The 19,771-nt window shown below is 39.8% G+C and overlaps 1 pseudogene; it reads left to right on the top strand.

Moving 5' to 3' along the window:
- Positions 1–19,771, top strand: part of LOC102406482 — a 91,832-nt pseudogene that overhangs the window by 36,362 nt on the left and 35,699 nt on the right.

Raw genomic sequence — 19,771 nt, 5'->3', positions numbered from 1 at the left:
TTTACTTGCACAGAAGGAGACTCCATCAAGATGGCAAAAACACCTTTTCACTGTGAGGAATTTCTTTTTTTTTTTTTTTGGTGAGGAATTTCTTATGAAACATTGTGATTATGTTCCATTGAGAAAAGGTGGAGTGAGCATTATTTTGAATATGTTAGGTTTATTTGAGTATGTTAGGCACATATTTGAGTATGTGCTAGTTTAGGATGCCAAGAATTGCAGACAGCTTTATAATGCTCTGTACAACTTGACCATACAAATGCTTTAATGGTGAATCTTAAATATAAATATCTCATATTAGATAAGGCAATCAAGCCAGCACTGATGAAACCTCAGATTCTGATGTAATAGCCACGGTGGACACAGCCTCATGAAAAGTAAGCCTGTTTCTCATCAAAGGAGCTGATGAGGAGCCCTAGAAGATGCCAGAACCTGGTCTCAGCCCAGGTTACTGCAGTTGATGCTACATTCATTCTGTTTAAATGATACACCAAGACCCAATCCCATTCCTTTGGTTCTCCCTGGACAAGAGCTTTGGCAAAGACCCACATGCATCTGAATTTCAGTCCAAAGGATCCATTAGCACCTCATTTGTCACCCATCCCTAAGGACCATGATAACATCCTGTCTTGGGATCAGCGCTGGAAGAGTAAGAAAATAGGCAGTTGGAGCTATTTTCTTCTTTGTCTACTGACCCAAGAAAGAGATTGCTTTTCCTTTTTATTAATGTTCTGACTTTAAGAATTGGCTACTTTGGTTGGATTGTGCTGATGGGTTAGAGACACTAAGAAGATACTATCTTTATTTTCTTTGAATAAATTAGGAGCCATATTCAAATTTAATGTCTTCCACTATGAAGGATGAAATTGACAAAAGCTAACCATGTGGTTTTTGCCACAGTTTTAGGAAGCCCCAGCAATCAGATTCTGGCAGTTAGCGCAGGACGCTCTCCGCAAGTTCGGGAGTCCCTATCTTAGTTCTTCATAACATATAGGGCTTTATACCATTTTAACAATTTGTATGGTCTGAAAAGTATGAGTGCTTTTGTATCCTTCTTGTTTCACCCTCTTTTTCCCACTCAACTTGGCTGAGTACTCAGCAATTTCTGTCTTTAAAACATTTATTAATCGCTCTACTTATCAATTTTATCATCTTTGCATCCCAAAGAGGCTTAGATTGGCTTCCCAGAGGTTCCATTGAAGGGTGTATCGTTGAAACTGCTTGCTGGGTAAAGGATTTTAATGAATACGATTTAATTTAGATGTTTTCTGTCTTCAAACTTTGCTTCACCAACTCTCTTTGCTTCACAAATTTAACATGACTTTTCCTGATCCTCTCATGATGTTGAAAACACACATCTTACCATAACTGGTAAGGTTATTCTGTTTTGCTTGCTTGTTTCCAAACATGTGCAGATCTGGAGAAATGCCATACAACTTCAAAGATGACACTATCATGACCATATTCAAGGTGAAACAGGAAAGCTGATGGCAGTAACTGTTATAGCAGCTTCGCTCTCTGCTGCTCACTCTCTACTTCTCACAAAATCTTTGCCTAACTATTCTTAGATAAACTATTGAACATGGGCTTCATACAGATCTGAGCTCAAATCCTGGCCGTTCTACTTACAAGCCCTGAGACCTTGGGGAGTTTTTTAAGCTCTCTGCCTTAGTCAGGATTGGCCAAGCTATGCTGTGGTAACAAACAATCTCAGCATTTCAATGGCTTCAAACAAGAAAGCTTTAATTCTTGCTCAAGCAAAGACTGACACAGGTCTGGCAACTCTCTGGCACAGCTGTTCTGCTTAGGATGGCTCAACATTTACTCTCCACATCCACGCTGGTTTCCACGATGACCATGACAGAGGAAAGACTGGTGGTGAGTTAAGCATCAGGAATGAAGTGTTCCTATCCAGCAGTAACTCACATCACTGCTGTTGGTGCGTCACTGACCAAAGTAGATATGGCCACAACTAATATCGGTACGGCAGAGAATAGCTACTCACATGTGTCCAGAAAGAGAGTAGAATTGGATACTGGTGAACAATAGTAATGCCATGTTCTCTGACTCTCATTTTCCTCCTCAGTAAAAGTCAGTAGGATAATGCATACAAAATGGTTAACATTCAAACTGCAAAGACTCAATAACTGGTAGCTTTTAATATATACATTTTGGGAAACAGTGAAAGTAATTTCACTCTATTTTGCATGAAGGGGAAAAAAAAGTTTAGTTAATTAATTAATTTTATTAATTTAATAAAAGAGCTGTACACAATATTTCCAATACAAGCACCATCATGCGTAATGGCTCTTTGAGCCACTTGAGTTCAGGATATAATCTTTGCACCATGCCAAGAGAAGAGTGTGAAGGCATACATCAAGATACCTGCATTAGTTACGTCTAGTTGTGAAGTCATGAGTAATTTAGTTCACCTTTTAATAAATTCTGATTTTTCTGAACTTTCCACCATGAACACATATCACATTTTTATAGTCTATTATGATATAGATACTGTTATTATCCCATTTTACAGTTAAAGAAATCAGCGCCCAGAGAGATTAAGTAATTTGGCCAACTAATAAATGGCAAGGATTTGTCCATGAATTGGAAAATCATAAATATTCTTTTTAAGAGTATAACATATTAATGACCTTGACATTAAGCGCACAGTATGTGCCAAGCATTGTATTAGGCCCTGTGGAGGACACCAAGTTGAGAAAAATACAGCCTCAAGGACCCTACCATCTTGTAGGGGAGGTAAGCCACATAACAGACACAGGAATTGTATAAAGTACAAGTCAGTAAATTAGAGACAGTTGTTCAAGGGCAGGAACTGGTCTTTTCTTATTCAGGACTGGCATAGAATCATTGCTTTATACATATTTGCTGAATGAGCAAATGATAAGTAGAATTTCAGAGCATCTAATTTTACTGATGAGAACATGAGGGTCTAGAGAGGTTACTTGGCTTATTGGAATCATGCAGCTATTTAGTGGGTAATACTGAGACTGATTGTCAGCCTCTTGCTTTCTTCTCCACACAGCTGTACCAACTTGTTCAGAGGAGTGACTAACTCTGGGATGGGGCAGACTGAGCCAAATTCTGCTTTGCCATGTCAGAGTTGGTGGTGTTGCCCTGATTCACTCTGCATCATCTGACCCTGAAATATCTCTCATCAAGGCCACCCAGGACCTCCATGTTGCTTCATCCTGTGGGCACGTCACTGTCTTCATGATGCATGAACTTTCAACAGACTTCAACAGAGTTGACTACTTCCTCCTTGAAATACTTTCTCCTCCAGACTGCTCTGACAGCATAATGACCTATTTCTCTCTTGATCACTTCGTCTGATCTCCTTTGCTGAATTCTCTTTTTCTAGCTGGCCACTAGTTGGTTAAGTTTCTCAGGGGTTGATCTTTTCTCTGTTAATATACTCTGTCTATGTAATCCCCACCAGTCACATGGTTCAACTGCTATCTGATGCAGGTGACAGGCAAATTTATATCTCCATCCCCAGTCTTTCTCCTTAGTTCCAGATCTCTATGTCCAAATGCTTACTTGACATTTTCATCTGGATACCTATTCTGTATCTCAAATTAATTTCCTGAACTGAAATCCATTTTTTCCTCCATTCTTCTGCAGCTCAATAAGTGGCAATAGAAACCTCCCAGTTGGTCAAGATTACCTAGGAATTATTTTGAATGTTCCCTTCTCTGAACTGTCACATCTAATCTACCAGTAAGTTCTACTACCTTCTCTTTCCAAAATACGTCCCAAATATATCTGCTTGTTTTATTTCCACTGTCCTCATCCGAATTCTTGCTTGGACAACTTCAATAACTCTTAACTGGCTACCTGCTTCTATTTTTGTTCCTATTCTAACTCATTCTCCACATAACAATGCAAACAGTCCTTTTAAAATGTAAATCAGATCTTGTTCCATTTCCTTTAGAATGAGATCCAACTCCTTACATGGGAAAGCTGGCATTTGCCAACCTCTGGCTTTCCACACTCCTCTCCCTCCCCACTTCCTGTCCCTAGTCACCCTGAACTCCTTCCTGCTGAAGTTCCTTTTTCAAATGCTCTTCTTTCATTGGAACATTCTTCTGGTGGTGTGCTGGAAAGGGCTTCTACAGGGTTGCCAGAGTCGAAAGTGTACCTTTCTTCCCTGCTCTGCATTTAGTGATGTCAGGTTGGTATCTGGAAACTGGTGGTGGTGTATTTACACTATGAAAAACAGCAGAACAACAAATCAGAGGGTTTTTTGTTGTTGTTAGAGCTTTCTTTCCTCTTTTTCTTCTTTTTTTGGGAGCCAATTTATCAGAACACCACCGCCCTTCCCCAGCTCCAGGATTTAACTTGAATGTTACTTTTTAAAAAACGTTTTATTGCCCATTAACAATGTTGTGATTGTTTCAGGTGAACAGCAAAGGGACTCAGCTATACATATACATGTATCCATTCACCCCCAAACTCCCTTCCCATCCAGGTTGCCACATAACATCAAATATTACTTAAGTGATGGTTTCCTGACCACTCTTATCCAAATAGTCTTCTCTTCTGTCTCCTAGTCTGTATATAGTATTATCACCCTGCTAACTTCATTCATAACACTTAACCTATCAACGTGGTGCATATTGGTTGACTTAATTGTCTCTCCCACTAAAATGTTAGCTTTGGTAAAGTGGGAAAATATCTGGTGTGTTTTTTGCTCTATCCTCGAATGGTAGTACCTGGCACGTAGGTACTTGATGAATACACGTTGAAAACTGAATAATAGCTCCTGTCTTGCATCCACCAATCACCTTCAAACTGATCCTGGTATGCTTCCTCTGGATATCCCCTCAACTACTCCACTCAAGCTCCTTATTTAACCCTCTCATGACTGAAGCGACTTAGCAGCAGCAGCAGAAGTTATCATCATTGCCTGTGTCACAGAAAATATGGAGCTTATCATTTGCAGCCCCTCACCAACCAGTTGCTATTCACACCATGGTCTTCCTTTCTTCCCACACTAGGAAATGGTTTCCACATTTATTAGCCACCTACTGGGCAAAGGTAGGTTCCATACATCCCTTGTCATCAAGAATAGGTCAGACTGGTGAGGAACAGGGGGCTTCCCAGGTGGCACTAGTCTCCTGGCTGCCTATGCAGGAGACATGAGAGACTCAGGTTTGACCCCCTGAGTCGGGAAGATCCCCTGGAGGAGGGCATGGCAACCCTCTCCAGTATTCTTGCCTGGAGAATCCCACAGACAGAGGAGCCTGGCAGGCTACAGTGCATAGGGGTGCAAAGAGTCTGACACGACTGAAGCGACTAAGCACACACACACACGAGGAAACTGATTCTTCTGTTGTATTCCATTATGCCACTCTTCATTTATTCACTAATTTAACCAGTATCTATTTTATACCCCATTATAGTATGAACCTTCAAGCTGTGGACTTTCAAAGATGTGAACATGTTTGTGTGTCTAGTCACGTGAGTTGGTTCATGTATCTGGCTTACATTGTCACTTGCGTGTGTCCTCTACCAGTGGTTATGCTTTTGTGTACTTTATCATACAGTACTATATAGAGAACAGTAGTACAATGTCTTTATCTCAAGCCGAGGATGTCCAGAAGTGAGCATAAAAGCAGTGATGATGTAGCTGGTACTACCGTGCTTTTCAAGGTACTGTACTGTAAGATTAAAAATGTTTCCTTTATTTTTTTGTGTTTTTTAATGTATTATTTGTGTGAAAAGTATTATAAACCTATTGTGGTACAGTACTATATAACCAATTGTGTTAGTTGGGTACCTAGTCTAACTTTGTTGGGCTTAAGAACAAATTGGATTTACAAATTGGATTCCATGCTTGGAATGGAACTTGCTCATATGTAGGGAACTTACTGTACCTTCCAGGCTGCACTAGTAAGTATAGTTTGCTGTTGAAGCCATAGAAGGGCATCTAATCCACTCTTGATTGGGTTATTAAATTGTATGTCAAGAGAGTGCTATTTAGACATAGGATAGTTTGAGTAAGGCATTTAACAAGTTTCTCATATTTTTTGAACAAAGCAGAAATTAGACCAGTGATAGCTGGTTGAAGGATCAGGGTGTTAATTAATGAACTGATACAAACTTGGGAAGGGGAAAGAGTTTTTAATGGCTTGTCAAGGTGTTCCATTGGAGAAGGCAATGGCACCCCACTCCAGCACTGTTGCCTGGAAAATCCCATGGACGGAGGAGCCTGGTGGGCCGCAGTCCATGGGGTCACTGGGAGTCGGACACGACTGAGCGACTTCACTTTCACTTTTCACTTTCATGCATTGGAGAAGGAAATGACAACCCACTCCAGTGTTCTTGCCTGAGAATCCCAGGGACGGGGGAGCCTGGTGGGCTGCCGTCTATGGGGTCGCACAAAGTCAGTCACGACTGAAGCGACTTAGCAGTAGCAGCAAGGTGTTCCATATTGAGACCTATACTATGTTTTCATCAAAAGCTTAAATAAAGATATAGATTATACATTTGGTAGGTTTTACACCGAAAATAAGCTTGAAGAGAAAACTATGTTTGTTGACAGAATTAGCAAAAATAAAACGAAACAAAACAGAAAAGCCTCCAGTATAATGAAAAGAAAAGAAAAAAAAAAAAAAGATAAGATTTAAATGCAAAATCCTATATTTCAGTTCCAAAAGTCAAATGAACAAAATACTAAATCTATAAATAGATATGACTTAATTTTTATGGAAAAAAAAAACTTTGAAGTATAAGGCAAGAATTGGCAAGTCAATAGTAAGGCCATATTACAGGAAGGAAGAAGAATGGAAGACATGTAGATCCCTCTCTATCTGTCCATATCACTCCTCAAGCCACATGAGGGGTTTTAACATATAAATGACAACATACAGTATTTGTCTTTCTCATCTTACTTATTTCATTCTCTAGACCGAATATTCTCTAGGTCTACCTATGCTGTTGCAAATGGCAGAACTGAATTCTTTTTATGGCTGAATAATATTCTATTATGTATACGTATGTACCACATTTTCTTTATCCGTTTGTCTGTTGGTGAACACCTAGGTTCCTTCTATATCTTGCCTATGATAAATAATGCTGCTATGAACACTGGGGTGCTTGTATCTTTTCAAAGCAGTGTTTCCATTTTTTTTTTTTTCCAGATAGATACCCTGGAGTGGAATTGCTGGATCATATGGTAGTTCTCTTTTTAGTTTTTTGAGGCACTTCCATGCTGTTTTCCATAGTGGCTGCACCCATGTACATTCCCACCAACAGTGTACAAGAATTCTCTTTTCTGCATAAGCTTGCATGTATTATCTGTAGACTTTTTAAAAATAGTTTTCTGTATTTATTCATTTTTGGCTGTGCTGGGTCTTTGTTGCTGTGCGGACTTTTTCTCTATGTGCCGTGAGTGGGATCGACTCTCTAGCTGTGGTGCTTGGGCTTCTCACTGCAGTGGCTTCTCTTGTGAAGCACAGGCTCTAGGGCATGCTGGCTTCAGTAACGCCACTGTGGGCTCAGTAGCTCAGGCTCCTGGCCTCAGTAGCTGTGAGCCCATGGCCTTGGTTTCTCCAAGGCATGTGGGGTCTTCCTGAATCAGGGACTGAGCCTGTGCCTCCTGCATTGGAGGCAGATTCTTTACCACTGAGCCACCAGGAGAGCCCTGTTTGTAAAATTCTATTGATAGCCATTCTGACAGTTGTGAGGTGATATAATATCTCATTGTAGCTTTGATCTGCATTTATCTAATAATTAGTGATGTTGCATATCTTTTCATGTGCCTATTGGCCATTTGTCTTCTTTGGGAAAATGTCTATTCAATTCTTCTGTTCATTTTTTAAATGGGTTATTTGTTTTATTGATGTTGAGTTGTATGAGCTGTTCATATACGTTGGATATTAACCTCTTATCAGTCATATCATTTGCAAATAATTTTTCCCATTCAGTAGGTTGCCTTTTTATTTTGTTGATGGTTTCCTTTGCTGTACAAAAGCTTTTAAGTTTAATTAGCTCTGGTTTGATTATATTTGCTTTTGTTTCCTTTGCCTTCAGAGGCAACACAATATATTGCTATGATTTATGTCAAAGAGCATTCTGCCCATGTTCTTCTCTAGGAGTTTTATGGTTTCAGGTCTTACATTTATGTCTTTAGCCCATTTTGAGTTTATTTTTGTATATGATGTGAGGAAATATACTAAGTTCATGATTTTACATGTAGCTGTCTAGTTTTCCTGATGTATAAAATATTGAATCATTAATATATATATATATTCAGGTACTAACATAATAATGTAAATCAACCCTACTTCATTTAAAAAGAGAACTATTCAAAAGAAAAAAGCTGACAAATTGATAAGTGTTGAGAGTCAGTCGTTAAGATAGTAGGAAACTGTTGAAGGAAATGAGAAATTTTCATCTGAAGAAAAGAGGCGATGTAAGAATCGTCTTCTGAAAACTTCCCTGTACATATTTTGTTTGGGTCTAAAGGGCACTAAAGAGCCTCTTGATGAAACTGAAAGAGGAGGGCGAAAAAGTGGCTTAAAGCTCAACATTCAGAAAATTAAGATCATGGCATCCAGTACCATCACTTCATGGGAAATAGATGGGGAAACAGTGGAAACAGTGGCTGACTTTTTTTTTTTTTTTTGGCTCCAAAATCACTGCAGATGGTGATTGCAGCCATGAAATTAAAAGACGCTTGCTTCTTGGAAGGCAAGTTATGACCAACCTAGAAAGCATATTCAAAAGCAGAGAAATTACTTTGTCAACAAAGGTCTGTCTAGTCAAGGCTATGGTTTTTCCAGTGGTCATGTATGGATGTGAGAGTTGGTCTGTGAAGAAAGCTGAGCACTGAAGAATTGATGCTTTTGAACTGTGGTGTTGCAGAAGACTCTTGAGACCCTTGGACTGCAAGGTAATCCAACCAGTCCATCCTAAAGGAGATCAGTCCTGGGTGTTCATTGGAAGGACTGATGTTGAAGCTGAAACTCCAATACTTTGGCCACCTGATGCGAAGAACTGACTCATTTGAAAAGACTCTGATGCTGGGAAAGATTGAGGGAAGGAGGAAAAGGTCACGACAGAGGATGATATGGTTGGATGGCATCACTGACTCAATGGACATGAGTTTGGGTAAATTCCAGGAGTTGGTGATGGACAGGGAGGCCTGGCGTGCTGCAGTTCATGGGTCGCAAAGAATCTGACATGACTGAGTGACTGAACTGAACTGAAAGGGCACTATAAATAACAGGAAGTTAGAGGAAATAAAATTTTGACTTAGGAATAATTTTTTAATACTTAGAAATGAATGACAATGAAATGGGCTACCTTTCTATACAGCTGAATGTCTTCTCTCTGAAAGTTATGAGGCCAGAGCATAGTGGGTACCTGCTTCATTTGGGTAGTTGGGCTAAATAATATCTAAATATCCTTCTAACTCCATGTATCTTTCACTCTTTGGGGAGGATTTGAGTTGAAGAGGGAGAGTCACAAATAACATAGTCTGCAGAACAGCAAAGAACAGACTTTGTGTACATGTACCTTGGAAGATACATGTTCTTTGCCCAATTAGCAGTCACTATCAGCAGTGTTATCTTTAAATGCAAAGCACATGACATGGATAAAATGTGTACAAATACATTTCTACCCAAGCACTCAATCAATAAAATAAATTACAGTGGATTAAAGTACCTAAGTATATATTTATATGTTTAAATAAGAGACCAGTTCAATTTTAGCTCAAGAACACTTTTATAACCCACCGTGAAAGATGGGGTGATTTTTTAAAAAATTGTTTGGTTTTTGTGGAGAGAAAAAGGAAATTAAATATACACAGCACTATTTAAACAACATTAAGGCTATGATCCAAGAAAACAAAAGGCAGGAAATTCAGAGTAGGAGTGTAATGTGTTATCCTTCATTCCAGCTGCCTTGTCCCATCATAGTGACAACTGAAAAGAAAATTGAAACACCATGGAGGCACAGTTTTAAAATATATTTACTTAAGAGAAAACATGACAAAGATCTTTTGTCCTATTTATGTAAGAAAAGGTTAAACACTGACTCATCAGAATGTCTTTAAAACATTTACTGGCTTAGAAAACATTTGCTAATTCCTGTTTTATATGTAAATCAGCTTTGTGATTCAGAGGTGGGTTTTCAAGCAATTAAGTGAATCTGTTACATTTCTCTTTGAATTCTAAGGGATCGTGTGAAAATAAAGTATCTGGATCTAGTCCTATTGAAAGTGGCCACAAAGATGGAGCAGAAACTTCAAGAGAAACCAAAGACATAAAACACTAAACAACAATGCTTTCCTTTTATTTTTCTTTCAACAGCAGAGGTGCCCGAGGTGTGGGTGTGCGCACTTGCTGTCCACAGGGGAATGGTGTTTCCGTTGTGGTACTGACATCAGTTCAAGGTCTCGCTATTACTAATATGTCCTGATCTCCCCAACTTGCTTGACTAAAGGAATAGGAGAACATGATTTTAGAAGCTATGGTCAGAAATAACATGGGCGAATAAGAATACAATGAGGTTAAAAGTGAAAGTCATCAGTCGTGTCTGAGTCTTTGAGACATGACTCTTTGAGACCATGGAGAATACACTTGGGAAAATACTCCAGGTCAGAATACTGGAGTTGGTAGGTAGCCTTTCCCTTCTCCAGGGGATCTTCCCAACCCAGGGACTGAACTCAGGTTTCCTGCATTGTGGGCAGATTCTTTACCAGCTGAGCCACCAGGGAAGCCCAAGAATACCTAAGTGGATAGCCTACCCCTTCTCTGGAGGATCTTCCCAACCCAGGAATTGAACCAGGGTCTCCTACATTGCAGGTGGATTTTTTACCAGCTGAGCTATTAGGGAAGCCCACAATGAGCTTGAAAGCAAATCGATAATCCTGAAACCTATGTGGAGACAAGGCTCAAATCAAAGACGAAAGAAGAACCCCCATGCATCTGGAAAGAGACACACTGAGTTGTCCAGTCAGAAGAGTGGATTTGCCTTGGTGGGTCCTGGGCTTTCGTATGATTCCTCCAGCCTTCTTGGCATGGTGTTCAAAGAAGCTCACAGTTCATCCCAACCAGCTTTCTGGGCACCCTTCCCCTCAGCCTGCCAATCCTATTCTATACAGTCCTCACTGTATTAGGGGAAGTACACTGATTGAAACCGCCCACCCTGGCCAGGCACCATAGTAACCATTTGCTTGAGTTATTTTATGACAGGAGATCCTGATAAGGAACACGGAACTAATAAGCCACCACCAACCGGAAGAGTTCGGGAAAGGTCGAAAGGAGACACCACTTGTCTGTCCACTTCCCAGAATCTCTTTCGCTAGCATCCATCTTGCCTGAGCGATGTGTGCGCCACCAGGAAAGACTCTGAATTAGAATGATTGGTCAAAGACCACCCGGAAACTAATCCCATCACCATAAAACCCGAGACTGTGAGCCATGCAGCAGAACAGTTCTCCTGGGTTCCCTTACCCTACTGCTCTCCACCCGGGTGCCCTTTCCCGATAAAATCTCTTGCTTTGTCAGTACATGTGTCTTCTCAGACAATTCATTTCCTAGTGTTAGACAAGAGCCCAGTTTTGGGCCCTGGAAGGGATTCCCCTTCCTGCAACAACTGGACTGCTCCCACTTCTGACTTCACTTCTGTTCCCAGTTTCACCAAGGATGTCTTTCCATCCCTGACCATTCAGCTCCAGTTGTTCATCTTCAGGGCCCAGCTCAGATATTGAAAACCTCCACCTTTTCTCCATAAAGCAGGCAGCACACTGTTCTACTGTTACTTGATTCCCTGCTGTCCTCATGTGGTAAATTTTAGGCTCCTGAAGGATAAGAAGCTTGTCTTTTCCATTATTTATTTATTCTTAGCATATTGTGTATGTTTTCGTATCTTCAATAATCAAGAGAGTGCCTGGTACATAGGCGTGACCATACATTTTACATTTTTATTGGAGTGTAACTGTTTTACAATGTTGTGTTGGTTTTTGCTGTACAACAATGTGAATCAGTTATATGTATGCATATATCCTCTTCCTCTTGGACCTCCTTCCATCCTCCCCCATCCCACCCATCTAAGTCATCCCAGAGCACCAAGCTGAGCTCCCTATACTACACAGCAGGCTCCCACTAGCTATCTATTTTACATATGGCAGTGTATATATGTTGCTCCACTTTAAATGAATAAATGAATGATACTGATAAAAGAAACACTTAATTACAAGCAAAAATCAACATTATGTTAAACGATTTTAAAAAGTAATTTATTTTAATTGAAGGCTAATTAGTTTATAATATTGTGGTGGTTTTTGCCATACATTGACATGAATTAGCCACAGGTTTTTTGTTTTAAAAGACCATGGACTCAGCGGTACATGCCCAGGTGCAAACCCAAGGATGCTCACCAGATGCAGGATAGAGGCAAACTTGAGCAGTCAGCATCTCAGGACTGCCTCTGCTGTAGACAGTAGCCTTGCCCAAGGTCACATCCTTCTAGGGACAACCCTAAATCAGTGACTGAATGAGGCAGGGATACAAAAAGCATAGCCATTCTGGCTCAATGTGGGCCACTCTGCTGGGCAACAGTCACCCCAGGGAGCCCCACTGGGTTTGCCAGGATTTTGTTGGGTCGACACTATGGTTTGACTGGTCCCTTCACCCAATACTGCTTTCTTACCCTTTCTTTTCTAGATATCACCCCAAATTCTATCTTAGCAACTGCTTGCAGAAAATACAGCCTGCAACACACAGAAAGACTCCCAAGTGTTTCTTCCTTATTGGCCAAGAAAGGGTTAATTCGGGGACTCTCGATTTAGGCTGAAATGCTTTAATCATTCGTGTGGCATAACCACACAGGCTTATATTGCAAAAGGTCATGTTGGGATGAAAAATATAGGTATTATATCATTGTGCAACACAGTCACAGAGAAGAGTTAAAACAGCACTCCATGCAGGAGGCAAGACAAGTCCATGATTTACAGCTCATATTTGGGGATCAGTCATACCTGCTGACCAGTGGAGTGACTTTGGACATGTCACAAACTCTCCAGGGCTCAGTTCCCTCATGTGTAAAAATGGGAAGCTGTAGAATTTACCCCAGATGTTTATTTTGAAGATTGAATGGGATAGTGCATCTAAAGGGCTTATCACACTGCCAGGCCTAGTGTAAGCCCTCACTGAAGAGCTGTTGCGGCTGCTGCTGCTGCTGCCACTATGTAGAGTGGCCACCTGTCTGCCCCTCTCAGCACAAGGACCTTCATTCCTCTTGTCACCGTGTGTTGCTGCCTAGTGGCTGACAGTCGCATCGTCCTCAGCAGTTCCATTGTCCCCCGAAGTTCCCCTATACCCCTTTGCAATCAACTCCCTCCTCCACTGTTAGCATCTAGAAACGTTTACCTGATTTCTGCCCCCTTAATGACAGAAATCTAGAATCCATGTAAGTCTAGAATGCAGGTAGAAGACTACGTCAGATGGAGTCTCTGTTGTGTCCGACTTTTATGTTCAACAAAATGTTTCTGAGATTTGTCTATGCCACTCTAGGTATCAGCAGTTTGTTTCCTTCTATTGCTGAGTGGTACTCCGTTGTATGGATCTACACAGTCTGTTTATTCACTCACCAGTGGTGGACTTTTAGGCTGTTTCCACCTTTTGGCAGTTATGATAATGCTGTCATAAATATTTGCCTGTAAGCCATTGTGTGAGCATGTTTTCATTTCTCTTGTGAAGATAGCCAGGACTAGAACTGCTGGGTTATATGGTAAGTGGTATTTAATGTCATAGGAAACTGTCAAATGTTTCCCAAAGAGGCTGTACCATTTTGAATACCTATCAGCATTTTATGAGAGTTCCAGCTGCTCTACAAACCTGTCAACACTTGGTACTGTCAGATATTTTTAGTTTATTTCATCTAAAAAAAATGTAGCCATTTTGATGAGTATCTATATAACTATACTTCATTTTGGTTTTAATTTCTCTGATGACTAATGATGTTGAGACTCTTTTTATGGGCTTTCATTTGGCATTTACATATCTACTTTGGTAAGGTGATTGTTGAAATCTTTTGCTAAATTTCACTGGTTTGTTTTTCTTTTATTGAGTTGTAAACTTTCTTTATAGGCTTCCCTGGTGGTTCAGTGGTAACAAAAACAGCAAAAATTTCTTTGTGTATTGCAAAACAAGTTATTTTTTGCAGGTATTTTCTCTCAGACTATGGCTTGTTTTTCATTTTCTTAATAATTTCTTTGAAAAGCAGACATTTTATTTTGATGATGCTCAATGTATTATTAAGTGATCCAAAAAAGCTTTGGCTCACCCAAAGTCACAAAGATTTTCTCTTGTGTTTTCTTACAGATAGTGTCATAATTTTAGCTCTTATGTTTAGGTAGATAATCCATTTAAAGGCAATTTTTTATATAGTGAAAGATTCATTTCTCTCTGTAGGGATATGATTGTTGCAGCATACTTTATTCAACAGTGTGTTTTTCCCATTGAATTACATTGGTACTGCTGTTGCTAACCAGTTCACCCATGTGGATCAGATCAGTGGTTCTCAAGTGAGGGTCATTTTGCCCATCCAGGGGACATGTAAGAATGACTAGAGATGTCGTCATTTGTCACAAATTTAGGATATTGCTGGAATCTAGTGGGTAGAGACCAGGGGTGCTGCTGATCATTCTGAAAAGGCCAAGTAAGTGTCCCAAAAAGAATTACACAGATTAAATATGTCTAATTCTTGATGTTGTTAATTTGCACCTTCTTTTTCTACTTCCTGATCAATCTGTGTACCGCAGAGTGACCAACTGTGCCAGTTCATTCAAACCTGAATGGATCCTGAAATCTGGAACTTTCACCATTAACACTGGGGAAGTCCGAGGCGAATAAACTTCAGGCTTATCAATTTTATTGATGTATCCAGAGAACCAGCTATTGGCTTCATAGCTTTTTCTTTATTTGTCCATTTTAAACTTTTTGGTTTCCTTACATCTTTATTGTTTTCAATTTACTTCAAGTTTAATTTACTTTTATTTCTCTTGCTTCTTAAGGCAGAAGTTTAGATAATTGATTTAAGAACTTTTTACTCATATAATCATTTAATGCTATAAATTTCCCTCTAAGCATTGTTTTAGCCTCATCCCATGAATTTTATGTTGTGTTTTCATTTTTATTTCAGTTCAAAATATTTTCTAATTTCCCTTGTGATTTCTTTTTTGACCCATGGTGTATTTTTAACTGTGTGGTTTAATTTCCCAATATTTGGGGATTTCCCAGCTAACTTTCTGTTATTAATTCTGGTTTGTTTCTGTTACATTGAAAGAATATTCTTCATATGATTTCAAGCCTCTTGAATTTATTGAGACCTATTTTAGGGCCCAGAGTATGATCTAGGTGAATGTTTTATGTTCACTTAAAAATGTTTATTCTACTCTAGTTGGGTGCTATGTTCTATAAACATCAATTAAGATGGTTTGTCTACCTGTTATATGATTACTGAGGAATATTAAAATCTGTAACTATACTCATAATCTATCTGTACTTTCAGTTTTATCCATTTTTATTTAATTATTTAAAAATCTTTGTTATTAGATATGCAAATATTTAATATTATCTGTCTTCTTTTTCTGGATTGATTTTTAATAAAAATTATATGCTTAAGGTGTACAACATGATGGTTTAATAAACATATACGGTTGACCCTTGAACAGTTTGGATGTTGGGGGAGCTAACCCCAAGCAGTCAAAAATCCAAGTACTACTTTTTTTTTTTTTAATTTACACCAACTGTTTTTTATTATTCAGTTCCAGAAACCTTTCACAAGATGGTAAAAAACAAAAACAAAAACAAAAAAATAGGTGGGGGTGGGTGAGAAAGAAAGAAAAAAAAAGAAATACCCCCCCACCCCGCCCAAAACTTTACAACCACAGCTCAGCTAATGATATTTTTTCCATTGTTCCCAGTCAGCTCCAAACCTATTGTGTGCAAAGCCCATTTTCCCATGCATCTAAATGATAGACACAGGCTATGAAATTCTTTATTCTATTTGTAGCAGCTTATGCAGGTGCAGCCAAACACAAAGCTTCAGGACAAACTGTTCACAAACTTTACAATGTGGGAATTGAATTTAAAATATGAAACATAAAATCTACACAAAACTGATAAAAATCAAGCACAGATATCAGGACTGAAACTTATAACCCATGTGTGAAAGGGAGTCTTGTTTCAAGTGCTTTATTCTGCTATAGAACAGTCGAAATGAAGATGGAAAGCTTTGTGGTTAGTTTAAATTATACACTCTGTAGATACGATACCAATTTTAAAAGTTACACATAGACCAACAGATGTCCATCAGTTCATCTGGGTTGACCAGACGCTCCAGCTGGATTGCAGAAAACAAACCAGGCCAATGTGGAAAGAAAAGCCACCTGTGCAATTTGTGTGCAGTTTACTGATGGGCACACTGCACTCCTGGTCCATGATGGCTACTGCTTTCTTCATCAGAGCTATCATTATAGGCTTCATGCCCCTGGCCGCCTCCTGAGCCCCGAGTGCTATCAAATTCTTGAAGCTCTACCTCCTCAGTGTCTCCAATAATATTTGGAACTTCTGGTCTAGATGGCAGAAGATCTTCTAATTCAGAAAGTTTATCTGGGTTGATCCAGTTGTTTTCAGGAAACTGCACATCAAACTTCATGTAAAGATCACCTTTTTCAAAGGGATTACGATATTGTGGCATTCCTTCACCTCAAACTACATGAACACATCCTGGTTCAATTACTTTGCCAGGGGGGTATTTCACCACAATCTGACGTCCATCAAGGTGCTTAAATGTGAACTGAAATCCTCAAAGAGCTTCAACAAGTCCTATCTTATATGTCATGTGCAAATCATTCCCATCTCTCTGGAACACCTCATGCTCTTTTTCTTGTAGCAAAAGAACAATGTCTCCTGGTTCTACTCCTGGGGCCTGGTCTGCTTCCCCAGTAAATGTAATTCTCTGTCCATGTTTCATGCCTTTGTCTACGTGGACTTCAAGAATTTTGACTTCTTTAATCACTTTCTTCCCTTCACATTATTAACAGCGGTCCTTTTCATTAACTACCTCTTCTTCTCCATTAGAGTCAGAACACACAGACTGCATCTGCTGTACCATCCCTGGAGCCAGCTGTCTGATCATGATGCGTAAACCTCGACCCTGACAAGCACTACACTTCTGAACAGCTGCAGACTTCCCACCTTGGCCACTGCATGCTCTACAGAGTACATTCTTGCTAAGTTGTAGTTTGGTTGTCTTGCCATTATACAGGTCTTCTAAAAATACTTTGAGTGGGTGCATCATGTCTTCTCTTCTTCTGCCATTTCGACTTCTGCTCTGATTACCCATGAAGCTAAATAATCCTCCACCAAAGATGTGAGAGGAAATACCATCCATGCCACCACCTCCACCGCTACCTTCCCGAAGACCTTGTTCTCCATATCTGTCACATAGTTCGGGTTCTCAGGATTTGATAGTACTTCATATGCAAAACTTATTTCTTTGAATTTGTCACCAGCATTTGGATTCTTTATCAGGATGGTATTCTTTGGCTAACTTTCTGTATGCCTTCTTCAGCTTGTTCTCGCTGGCGCCAGGCGGGACGCCCAGGATGTCAGTACAGTTTCGCGTCCGCCACATTTGCCATGGCAGCCGGCAGGGCAGCGCTCAGGAAAGAAGGCGGAGAAGGAGGAGGAGCGGAGCCTGGCCCTAAGCAGCGGCAGAGGTGGCGGCAGCACAGGCGAAGCCCAGGTACTACTTTCATTGCTTCAAAAATTGGTGGAAATGCAAACTAGAACAGCCACTATGGAGAACAGTGTGGAGATTCCTTAAAAAACTGGAAATAGAACTGCCTTATGATCCAGCAATCCCACTGCTGGGCATACGCACTGAGGAAACCAGCAGGAAAGTGACACGTGTACCCCAATGTTCATCGCAGCACTGTTTATAATAGCCAGGACATGGAAGCAACCTAGATGTCCATCAGCAGATGAATGGATAAGAAAGCTATGGTACATATACACAATGGAGTATTACTCAGCCGTTAAAAAGAATACATTTGAATCAGTTCTAATGAGGTGGATGAAACTGGAGCCTATTATACAGAGTGAAGTAAGCCAGAAATAAAAACACCAATACAGTATACTAATGCATATATATGGAATTGAGAAAGATGGTAACAATAACCCTGTGTACGAGACAGCAAAAGAAACACTGATGTATAGAACAGTCTTATGGACTCTGTTGGAGAGGGAGAGGGTGGGAAGATTTGGGAGAATGGCATTGAAACATGTAAAATATCATGTATGAAACGAGTTGCCAGTCCAGGTTTGATGCACGATACTGGATGCTTGGGGCTGGTGCACTGGGACGACCCAGAGGGATGGTATGGGGAGGGAGGAAGGAAGCGGTTTCAGGATGGGGAACACATGTATACCTGTGGCAGATTCATTTCAATATTTGGCAAAACTAATACAATATTGTAAAGTTAAAAATAAAATAAAATAAAAAACAAACAAAGAACTGGGCTTCACTGGTGGTTCAATGGTAAAAAAAAAAATCACCCTACTATAGGAGACACAGGTTCGATCTCTGCTCTGGGAAGATCTCACATGCCACAGAGTAACTAAGCTCGTGCTCCACAATTACTGAGCCTGTGCTCTGGAGCCTGGAAGCCGCAGCTACTCAGCCCACCCACTCTAGATCCCGAGCACCGCAACTAGAGAGTAGCCCCTGCTTGCCACAACTCAGCACAGCCAAAAATAAATAAATAAGTAGAGTTTAAAAAAAGAAAAAAACAAAGGAATTGATAAACGATGCAACCAAGGGCAGGAAGATGAAACAGTTTGGATAGACTTAGGACTCAAACCCTTGTTCTTTTGATTCCACAATGTTGTGAGCTCTAATTGAACACAAAATTTCCCCCACACTTAGTTAATTTAGAAATCTAGAAAAAGAAAATCTAGGTATTATGTTTATTGAAAAACATCTGTGTATAGATGGACTGCACAGTTCAAATCTATATTTTGTCTCCCAGCACATGGGATCTTTAGTTGTGGCATATAAACTCTTAGTTGTGGCATATGGAATCTAGTTTCCTGACCAGATATCAAAACTAGGCCCCCTGTATTGAGAGTACAGAGTCTTAGCCACTGGACCACCATGGAACTCCCTCTGCATTTTAATTGGAGTGCTTTGACCATAACATTTAATTATTTAAGTTAAACATTTAATTAAACATTAAATATTTTACCTGTTAAACATTTAATTACTTAAGTTAAATACCACTTTGATATTTGTTTTCTATTTTGTCTACCAATTCTTTATTCTTTATTTCTTCAGTTCAGTTCAGTTCAGTTCAGTCGCTCAGTCGTGTCCGACTCGTTGCGACCCCATGAATCACAGCACGCCAGGCCTCCCTGGCGTGCTGTTTTTAGTGGTTACTCTTGTGTTTACAATAAGCATCTTTGACTTTTTACAGTCCACCTTTAGATAGCACTATACCTCTTCATTGACATTATAAAGATCTCACCATCATTAACTTCCCTTTCACCTCTTTTCCTTTATGCTATGTTGTCATCTATTTATTTCTTCATTATCTTATAAACACTAAAGTCCTGATGAGAACCAGCTCATTGGAAAAGACCCTGATGCTGGGAAAGATTGAAGACAAAAGGAGAAGGGGTGGCAGAGAATGAGATGGTTTGATAGCATCACCAATTCAATAAACATGAAT

This window comes from Bubalus bubalis, chromosome 6 (genome assembly GCF_019923935.1).
Source record: "Bubalus bubalis isolate 160015118507 breed Murrah chromosome 6, NDDB_SH_1, whole genome shotgun sequence".
In the NCBI taxonomy this organism is placed as follows: domain Eukaryota; kingdom Metazoa; phylum Chordata; class Mammalia; order Artiodactyla; family Bovidae; genus Bubalus; species Bubalus bubalis.
The sequence above is the reverse complement of the archived record's forward strand: the minus strand, read 5'-3'. Positions and strand labels throughout refer to the sequence as shown.